The 10,770-nt window shown below is 40.1% G+C and overlaps 1 long non-coding RNA gene across 1 annotated transcript; it reads left to right on the plus strand.

Annotated features, from left to right (window-relative positions):
- Positions 1-3,774: 3,774 nt before the first annotated feature.
- On the plus strand, positions 3,775-5,610 carry LOC142170564 (uncharacterized). The gene is made up of 2 exons (XR_012699817.1): positions 3,775-4,291; positions 5,395-5,610. It is a non-coding gene; the product is annotated as an uncharacterized LOC142170564 (long non-coding RNA).
- The last annotated feature ends 5,160 nt before the right edge of the window (positions 5,611-10,770 follow it).

Raw genomic sequence — 10,770 nt, forward strand, 5'->3', positions numbered from 1 at the left:
TAACATATTTACTCAGCAGAGTTATCTTCAGCAGTGTTATCCCCAGCGGATCATCGAGATGTAGAAGCATCTTCGACGGATTTTCGACCAAATTTCAAGAGGGTCGGACAACCCATAATGGGGAAGGAAGAAAGGGAAAATTCATCCCCAGCAAAATAATCCCCAGCAAGTTTTGAGGTAAGATATTTTCAAGTCTTAAGGATATGACGGGTTCATCCGCCCTCAAATAGGATATGTTGGGTTCATCCGCCCTCAAACAGGATATTTTGGGTTCATCCGCCCTCGAATAGGATATTTTGGGTTCATCCGCCCTCGAATAGGATATTTTGGGTTCATCCGCCCTCAAATACGATATGTCGGGTTCATCCGCCCTCAAACAGGATATGTCGGGTTCATCCGCCCTCGAATAGGATATGTCGGGTTCATCCGCCTTCGAATAGGATATGTCAGGTTCATCCGCCCTCCAACAGGATATTTTGGATTTATCCGCCCTTGAATAGGATATGTTGGGTTCATCAGCCCTCGAATAGGATAGTTTGGGTTCATCTGCCCTCGAATAGGATATTTTGGGTTCATCCGCCCTCGAATAGGATATTTTGGGTTCATCCGCCCTCGAATAGGATATTTTGGGTTCATCCGCCCTCGAATAGGATATTTTGGGTTCATCCGCCCTCGAATAGGATATTTTGGGTTCATCCGCCCTCGAATAGGATATTTTGGATTCATCCGCCCTCGAATAGGATATTTTGGGTTCATCCGCCCTCGAATAGGATATTTTGGGTTCATCCGCCCTCGAATAGGATATTTTGGGTTCATCCGCCCTCAAATAGGATATGTCGGGTTCATCCGCCCTCGAATAGGATATGTCGGGTTCATCCTCCCTCAAATAGGATATGTTGGGTTCATCCGCCCTCAAATAGGATCTTATTTTCAAAGTTGTTGTCGAAGACAGGCGCCCACCTGAATAACGAGAGGAATACTTTTTTCTTGTCTGTTCATTTCATGTTCTAGGTCGCCCACCAGTATAATGCGGGCATACCACATTTCTGTCTTTACATTTTTGTTCTAGGTCGCCCACCAGTAAAATGCGGGAATACTTTCTGTTCTAGGTCGTCCACCAGTAAAATGCGGGAATACATTCATGCTCTAGGTCGCCCACCAGTATAATGCGGGAATACTTTCTGTTCTAGGTCGCCCACCAGTAAAATGCGGGAATACATTCATGTTCTAGGTCGCCTACCAGTAAAATGCGGGAATACTTTCTGTTCTAGGTCGCCCACCAGTAAAATGCGGGAATACATTCATGTTCTAGGTCGCCCACCAGTATAATGCGGGAATACTTTCTGTTCTAGGTCGCCCACCAGTAAAATGCGGGAATACTTTCTGTTCTAGGTCGCCCACCAGTAAAATGCGGGAATACTTTCTGTTCTAGGTCGCCCACCAGTAAAATGCGGGAATACTTTCTGTTCTAGGTCGCCCACCAGTATAATGCGGGAATACATTCAGTCTTTTCATTTCAAGTGTTGAAGTTGGGAGCCCGCCCAGATAACAGAGGCATACATTCCAGTCTTTACTTTTCAAGTGTTGAAGTTGGGAGCCCGCCCATAATAATAGAGGAATACATTTCAATCTTTACTTTCAAGCATTGAAGTTGGGAGCCCGCCCAGATAACAGAGGCATACATTTCAGTCTTTAATTTTCAAGTGTTGAAGTTGGGAGCCCGCCCATAGAACAGAGGCATACATTTCGAGATCAAGTCAGAAGACAATAAAACAGAGGGTTACAACAGGAATCCCCAGCAGGAAACAATAGAAATCCCCGGCATCGGGAAACAGAAGGTGGCAACAAGAGGTCCCAGCACAAATTCAAACACATAAGTCAAAGGGAAGAAAAGACGCGTCTTGAAAGAAGCGGCTTGTGAACATTAAATCATGCCCAGCATAACAAATCTGATGAAGAGAGTTGTACCCACTAGAGGAACCGCCAAAAAGCTTAATGAAGAAAGCCATGTCCCCAGCGGACCAAGCAAAATGATGAAAACTGGTATTCAGAAAAGCAAAGGGCCAGTATCATTCCAAAATTCAAGGAAGAAAAGCACCGGAGGAAACACAAGCCGACAAGAAAGCAAGGCAACAAGAACAAATTTCATTCTAGCCTAGCTTCTTGATTTATTTTAAGCACGGTGTAACAAGGAGATCGGTAAGTAGTGATAACAGCATGCAACAACAGTAACATTGCAGTCCCACAGTAGTCCCAGCTACCAAAACTGCCCGAACTACATTAACCTGATTCCCTTTTAGCCAGGGATATGTAGGAAAACTTTGAAGCAAAGGTTCGGTTAAATCTTTTTCAAAAACAAAATGCTTCACACGGAGTACTCGGATGGGCAAAAATCGCTCACTTTATCTTTGCACGAAAACCCTTCGTGTCTTCGGGCAAAGAGGGCAGTTGTAAGCACGTGATTTTTGCCCTATGAAAAATTACTCCCAAAAAATTCAAAATAAAACAATTTTCCTTTGTGTGCAATTTTTGTTATTTTTGTGTGGTATTTTTGTATAATTTTTGTATTTTTATGAGTGCATGTTTATTTGTTTTAATTAATAAAAATATAAAATATATCACATTTTCATTTAGTATTTAATTAAGTTTGTTTTACAAAAAATGAAAAAGTCACAAAAATAGGAATATTTTGCATTGTTAGCATTTAATGTCAAAGTATGCAATTTTGTTTTAATTGGTGTTTAATTGTGTATGATAATTTTTGTTAGGAGTTTAATTAGTATTTTTGGAGTTAATTTAGTTTGTAGATCAATTTAAAATTTTAGTTTTATCAATAATAATAAATAAAAATAAGAAGGCTACAAAACGTTAATATTTGAATTGAGTCTAATATATCTATTTTGACTATTTTTACCTTATTTCGTCGCAAAAAAAAAATTACAAAAAATATATATGTAAATTTTAGCTTATGTATTTCTCATAAACTTGAAAAAAATACAAAAATAGTACCTTATTTTTTATACTTTATATAATTTCGAAAATTATAAAATATATAGTTTTATTAATGTTTTGTAGTCATTTTAAACTTAAAAAATATAGAAATAGTACTTTATATTTTTATCGTTGTATAATTTCGAAAATTAAAAAAAAAAGAAGAAAAAAGAGTTATTAATGTTTTGTAGCCATTTTAATCTTGAAAAATACAAAAATAGTACTTTATATTTTATCTTTATATAAAAAACTAAAATGACAAAAATAGTTTTATTTATGCTTTGTAACTATTTTAATCTTGAAAAAATACTAAAAAAAAAAGAAAAGAAAGAAATAGTTTTGTTTTAAATAGTCTTATTTGGTAGTATTTTGCTTACATAGGACTAAATGAATAACATCGTGTTTTTATTCTCAGGTCCGTGCAAAGAATAATATTTGGGTTTAAACTACCCGTTTTTAGGCCTAATTTTCGGACCTGGCCCATAATAATCCGAACCCCACCACGCATGGGGGACACATGTCTTGGACCCCTACACACGTGGGGTCCATGTCCTTTGAACAAGGACAAAACACATGAGGGATTTAAAAATTGAAAAGCTGGAAAATTTGGAAAAGGGAAGGGACAAAACGTGAAGGAGGGGGGATTGGAAAATTAAAAAAAAAAGAAGAAGCAAAAACTTTTGGGAAAGGGAAAAGGGGACAGAACAGGTGAGAAAGGGGGGAATTGAAAATTTTAAAAGAAAATTTTTTGGGAAAAGAAAAAGACAAAAACGTGAAAAGGGGTGGGTTTTAAAACAAAAAGAAAGGAAAAAGTGAAAAGTAACGTGGAGGAAATTTCTTCCTCATTTGAAAAGTAAGTGAAAAGTAACTTTCTTCCTCATTTGAAACTGAAGAAAAACGAAGAGAGAAATGTAAAGCTTGGCCATGGTTCCTTTTTCTTTCACGTCCAAAACGACCTCACGCCATAACCATCGCCACCCCTTCGAAACGCCATCCTCAAACACCACGCCTCACTGCCCCATCGCTGCTGCAGGCTACCGTTGCTGTTGTTCCTCGCATCGTTGCTGCTGTTCCTCGCGTCTTTGTTGTTGTTCCTCACGACCGGTCGCTGCTGCTGTCACGCCGACCATGGCAGCAACGAACCCAGCTGCTGCCGCTACTACTCCTCGACGCCGCGACACCCTCGTCCCTCCATGATAATCCACCATAGTCCAAACGTCCAGCTGCTGCTTCGTCCTTTTTCAACGTCCACAAAACAGTCCGTTCAACCTCCAATAGTTCAACTCCAAGCTCGACTTGGGTTCGTTCAAGTTTTAGGATTTTCTTTCAAGATTATTTAGTTCATTTTTATTTATTTTCTGTTATGGCTTTGATTTTAATTGTTGTTCCTAATCTTGTTTTTCTTATTATTCTATTTTTCGGATTATTGATTCTTTGTTTAAAGTGTTATTTTGTAATCTTGTTTTGCTCATTAGTTCTCCTTCTTCTTCAAGACCTTTTATTTGGTCAAGATTTTTCTTCTGTTTGTTTGAGTGTGCGTTATAAGCTACATTCGATTTGAACAACTTCGTCGAATAGTTAGTTTATGACTGCTTTGTTTGGACGAATACAACATGAATCACTTCATTGGTATGTTTTGATGCTTGAATCATTTTGTGTGAATTTGACTTAAGGATTGGTTGTAGCTGCGTAGTGATTTGGTGTAGTTGTAAATCAGAGAGGTTTAAATACAGATTGCTAAGAGTGAGGGCAAGGCAATAATAATAGGGGATTCTCAGGGGTTTTTTTTTGGTGTTAAAAGATTTAAAAAGTTTAGTGTTAGTAGTCTGCCAGTTAATATTCAGTGTATAATTAAATTAATGAATTGTTTAATGGAAAGGGAATTAGTAGTGCAGAATACACCCTGTCTGGTGTCTTTAAGGGTGGAAAATCAGAAAGTAAGCCTGAGATTAATGATAAAAGTGTATAGATGCACATGGGAGGGAATATACAGGCTGAAAGTGAAAAACTTTGAATAAATAATGTTTAGTTCTAGCCTATAAATAGGAGGAGTTTATATAGAGATAGGGACTGGAAAAAATTCAGAGAGGAAAAATTTTCAGAACTTAAAAGGGAGAAATAGGCTAATTTTTCAGAACTAAAAATCAGTCATTGAGAGCTAAAAACTGAAAGTGAGGTCCTTTTCTTTACTACTGAAATCAGAACTTTGTTACTGCGTCTGTGGATTGCGTTTAGTGTTACTGATTTTCAGTTAGGCTTTCCGGGTTTTTTTTCAGTTTGGTTCTGACCATTGTTACACTGGTTATTGCTGGTTTTGTTGCTGTTATTTGCTGTGGGATTCTGTTGTTGTGTTATTGCTGCTGCTGACTCCTCCTTCTTTTGTTCTTGTACTGCCATTTCCAGGTACACAGTTGTACACTCTCGGCTTGAAGCGAAATGAAATATTAATCAGGCTTTGTTCCTGTTGAATTCCTCCTGTTTAGATTTGTGTTTGAATATAATTTTCCTTTCTTTGTATAAAAATGTAGTTGACTGATTAATGAGTAACGAGGTTGCATAACTTCTTCATCTAATAATGTTAGTTTAAATTAATCAAAGAACAAGTAATCTATTTTGATATTATTGTGTGTAAATCTCATGTTCCAGTGTTATTAAATAATAGAATATAGAACGGAAGCAATCTCTCTTTGTACAAACTCGATTGCAATTTTTCATTTGCATTAGCCGTAAACTAATAACTAATAAGTTCGACTTTTTCAGCAGGTAATTAATTGAGGGATTTCCTTTTATTTTTAGAGACGAACTTAATAGAAGAAATGTAGTCACTATAGGTTTATCCTTTTAAATAAAACGAGACGAGCCTCGCCAAATAAAACACACAGATTGCGGGGCCCTCACAAAAATATATGTGTTAATTACTTAGAGTTCGGGAGGGCCGTTTAGCGAATTTCACGGCCTTCCCAAAATAATAATGCGATAGTCTCTTTAGGCGCGTGTTTAATAGTTTACTTTCTTAAGCTTGGGTGTGCATTTCATGCGACCCAAATCCAAATCCCAAAACATCAAATAAAATGTGTTCCGGATTGTGGGCGCATTTCATGTGACGCAGTCCAAAGACGTGTTTTAAGCAATGTTCACATTCTTTTAAAAATAATAATAATAAAGTGGTAAAAAGTTAAAATTGGCACATCGGTTCATAATTGTATTAAAATCAGATAAATAAGCTGAATATGACAGTTGAGCGACCGTGCTAGAACCACGGAACTCGGGAATGCCTAACACCTTCTCCCGGGTTAACAGAATTCCTTATCCGGATTTCTGGTACGCAGACTGTAATATGGAGTCATTCTTTTCCTCGATTCGGTATTAAAACTGGTGACTTGGGACATCCTAAATCTCCCAAGTGGCGACTCTGAAATAAATAAATAAATCTCGTTTCGATTGTCCTTTAATTGGAAAAAACTCTCTACGCCCCTCGGGTGCGGAAAAAGGAGGTGTGACAGTCTTCATTGATGATATTTTGATTTATTCCCGCAGCTGGGAAGAGTATGAGCAGCATCTCAGAGTGGTCCTCCAGACTTTGAAAGATAGTCAGTTGCATGCTATGTTTTGGAAGTGCGAGTTTTGGTTTGGGTCAGTTGCTTTCTTGGGTCATGTTGTTTCAGCAGAGGGTATTCAAGTAGATCCGAAGAAGATTGAGGCAGTCAAGGATTGGCCTAGACCCGCATCAGCTATAGAGATCCGGAGTTTCTTGGGTTTGGCAGGCTATTATCGTCGGTTTGTGGAAGGGTTTCATCTATTGCAGCCCCGATGACCAGGTTGACCCAGAAGGGTGCCCAGTTCAGGTGGTCGGATAAGTGTGAGGCGAGATTTTAGAAGCTTAAGATAGTTTTGACTATGGCACCAGTGTTGGTTTTGCCCACAGGTTCAGGGCCATATACAGCTTATTGTGATGCATCTCATATTGGGCTCGGTGCGGTGTTGATGCAGGATGGCAAGATCATTGCCTATGCTTCGCGGAAGTTGAAGATTTATGAGAACAACTATCTAGTCTATGATTTGGAGTTAGCAGCCATCGTTCACGTGTTAAAGATTTGGAGGTATTATCTGTATTGCGTGGCATGTGAGGTGTTCACAGATCACAAGAGTCTACAGTACTTGTTCAAGCAGAAGGAGCTAAATTTGAGGCAGAGAAGGTGGTTGAAGCTGTTGAAAGACTATGATATCACCATCTTATATCATCCAGGAAAGGCCAATATGGTGGCCGATGCTTTGAGTAGGAAGTCAGCCAGTATGCGCAGTCTTGCTTATATTTCGGTCAGTGAGAGACCGCTTGCTTTGGATGTTCAGGCTTTGGCCAATCAGTTCATGAGGTTGGACGATTCTGAGCCCAGTCATATGTTAGCTTGCACAGTCGTTCGTTCTTTTTTATTGGAGCGTATCCGAGATCGGCAGTATGATGATCCTCATTTGTGTGTTCTTAGAGACACGGTGCAGCACGAAGGTGCCAAGCAGGTTACCTTAGGAGATGATGGAGTTTTGAGATTGCAGGGTCGAGTTTGTGTGCCTAATATGGATGGACTTCGAGAGTTGATTTTAGAGGAGGCCCATAGTTCCCGGTACTCTATTCATCCGGGCGCCACTAAGATGTATCAGGATTTGTGGCAGCATTATTGGTGGAGAAGAATTAAGAAGGACATTGTTGCATATGTGGCTCGGTGTTTGAACTGTCACTAGGTTAAGTACGAGCATTAGAGGCCCGAGGGTTTGTTCCAGAAGATTGAGATTCCTGAGTTTAAGTGGGAGCGTAACACTATGGACTTCGTTGTTAAACACCCATGAACTCAGAGGAAGTTCGATGCAGTGTGGGTAAATGTTGATAGGCTGACCAAGTCAGCACATTTCATTCCTGTGGCAGTCTCCTATTCTTCCGAGAGGTTAGCTGAGATCTATATCTGGGAGATTATTCGTCTTCATGGTGTGCCCGTATCTATTATTTTGGATTGAGATACACAGTTTACCTCACATTTCTGGAGAGCAGTTCAGCAGGAGTTGGGCACACGGGTTGAGTTGAGCACAGCGTTTCATCCTTAGAAGGATAGGCAGTCCGAGTGGACCATTCAAATTTTGGAGGATATGTTCCGAGCTTGTGTCATTGAGTTTGGAGGCTCGTGGGATCAGTTTTTGCCTTTAGCAGAGTTTGCCTACAACAACGGTTACCAGTCGAGTATCCAGATGGCTCCGTATGAGGCTTTGTATGGTAGGCGGTGTCGGTCGCCGGTTGGATGGTTTGAGTCGGGAGAGGCTCGGTTGTTGGGTACGGATCTAGTGCAGAATGCCTTGGACAAGGTCAGGTTTATTTAGGATAGGCTCCGTAGAGCTCAGTCCAAGCAAAAGAGTTATGCCGACCGTAAGGTTCGTGATTTGGCATTCATGGTCAGTGAGCGGGTATTGCTTTGGGTATCGCCTATGAAGGGCGTGATGAGATTTGGAAAGAAGGGAAAGCTTAGCCCTAGGTTCATTGGCCCGTTTGAGATTCTTGAACGAGTGGGAGAGGTGGCTTACAGACTTGCGTTGCCGCCGAGCTTATCAGTCGTGCATCCAGTATTTCATGTGTCCATGCTTCAGAAGTATCACGGCGATCCATCCGACGTCTTAGATTTCAGCACTGTCCAGTTGGACAAGGACTTGTCCTATGAGGAGGAGCCGGTAGCCATTCTAGACCGGCAGGTTCGTCAGTTGAGATCGAAGATTTTTCCTTCTGTTCGTGTTCACTGGAGAGATCAGCCTGCTGAGGCATCAACCTGGGAGTCCGAGTCTGATATGCGGAGCCGTTATCCCCATCTTTTCCCTGACTCAGTTGCTTCTTTCTTATGTCCATTCGAGGACGAACTGTTGTTTTAAAGGTGGAGGATGTGATGACCTAAAAGGTCATCACTTGATTTACGAGTAAGTTCTGCATTCCGAGGCCTTAGAATCCTCCTCTTTCCTCACCTCGATTTGCGTGCACAGTCCAGGCTCGTAGTCGGAAATCTATTATGTGAAAATTTGTGAAAAATAATGAATTTTGCCTTTAAAATAAATTTAAGTTGACTTTGGTCAACATTTTGGGTAAACGGACCCGGACCCGTGATTTGATGGTCTCGAAGGGTCTGTAGGAAGATATGGGACTTGGACGTATCCCCGGAATCGAATTTCGAGGTCCCAAGCCCGAGAAATGAATTTTTAAAGAAAATTATTTTTTGGAATATTTATGAGTTTTTGGAAATTAAATGTGTTTGAAATTTGATGGTATCGTGCCGGTATTCTGGTTCCGGAGCTCGGTACAGGTCTTATATGTGATTTAAGTTGAGTCTATGAAATTTAGTAAGAAACAGACTTGAAATGACGTGAATCAGACCGTATTTGAGAAAATTAGAAAATTTGATGTTCTTAAGTGATTTCATGATTTTGATGCTAAATTCATAGTTGTTGATGTTATTTTCGTGATTTGAATGTACGAGCACGTCTGTATGATGTTTTTAGGTTGGTGTGCATGTTTGGTTTGGAGCCCCGAGGGCTCGGGTGAGTTTCGGATAGGCGTCGGAGAGTTTTTGGTCTTAGAAATTTGGTGTATCTACTGTTTTCTGGTGTCCAGGCTTTACACTATGCGAACGCGTGGTAACCCACGCGAACGCACAACACAAATTGGGAGGGGGCAGGTTGCACTATGCGATCGCATAGAACTAGGTGCGAACGCGGAGCCTTAGGAGTTCACTCTACGCGAACGCACCCAGGCTATCGCGAAAGCATAGAATAGGAGAGGGGCTAGGGGCTGGGTAGTTGTAACCCTATGTGAACACGGCCCTTAGCTCGCAAAAGCGTAGGTCAGGAGAATCAACCCTATGCGAACTCGGCCAAAGGCACCGACCGCAATGAATAAATGCCCAGTCTTTTAAAAAGAGACCAATTACGGGATTCTTCAAAATTTTCATAACTTTTTCATTTAAACTCGAACTTGGGATTTTTGAAGAGGTATTTCACCACAAAACCATAGGTATGTATTCTTAAACTCGTTTTCTTCAATTTCCATTAACACTCATTATATTTCTAGGCCTAAATCATGTTCTTAAGGGTAGAAAATTGAGGATTTGGGTAGAGTTAGGGCTTTTTGAATAATTGGAATTTAGACCTCGATTTGGGGTTGGATTTCGAAACTAATTACATATTCGGGATCGTGGGTGAATGGGTGATTGGGTTTTGGTCCGAACCTTGTGTCTTGACCCAGTGGGTCTGGGGTCGATTTTCGACTTTTTGGGGAAAATGATAGGAAACCTATAATTTAGCCTTGGGATTGGATCATTTAGTATTTTTTGATGTTGTTAAATTAATTTGGATTAGATACAAGTAATTTGGAGGCGAATTCTAAAGGAAAAGCGGTGTTTGAGGCTTGAGTTGGCCGTGGAGGTTTGAGGTAAGTATTTGATCTAACCTTAGCTTGAGGGATTAGGAGTCGAGTCCTATTTGCTATATGTTATTTGTTGAGTACGACTTATAGGCACAGTGACGAGTATCTATACGTTAGTGTCAAGCATGCCCGTGAGTTTTAAATTTAAATCGTTGTGTTCTTAATAAGTACTACAAATTCTTAAGTTGTTGATTCTCTGAGTTGGGCAAGAGTTATGATTAATCTCGTGGAAATTACTTATGGTTGAGTATTAGTTCTAGATGAGGTTTCTGTTGTGAAGTTAAATGTTGGAACAAGTTTGGTTATAGCTGATTCGCTTGCCGGGATATAAT

Source organism: Nicotiana tabacum, chromosome 16 (genome assembly GCF_000715075.1).
Source record: "Nicotiana tabacum cultivar K326 chromosome 16, ASM71507v2, whole genome shotgun sequence".
Taxonomy (NCBI): domain Eukaryota; kingdom Viridiplantae; phylum Streptophyta; class Magnoliopsida; order Solanales; family Solanaceae; genus Nicotiana; species Nicotiana tabacum.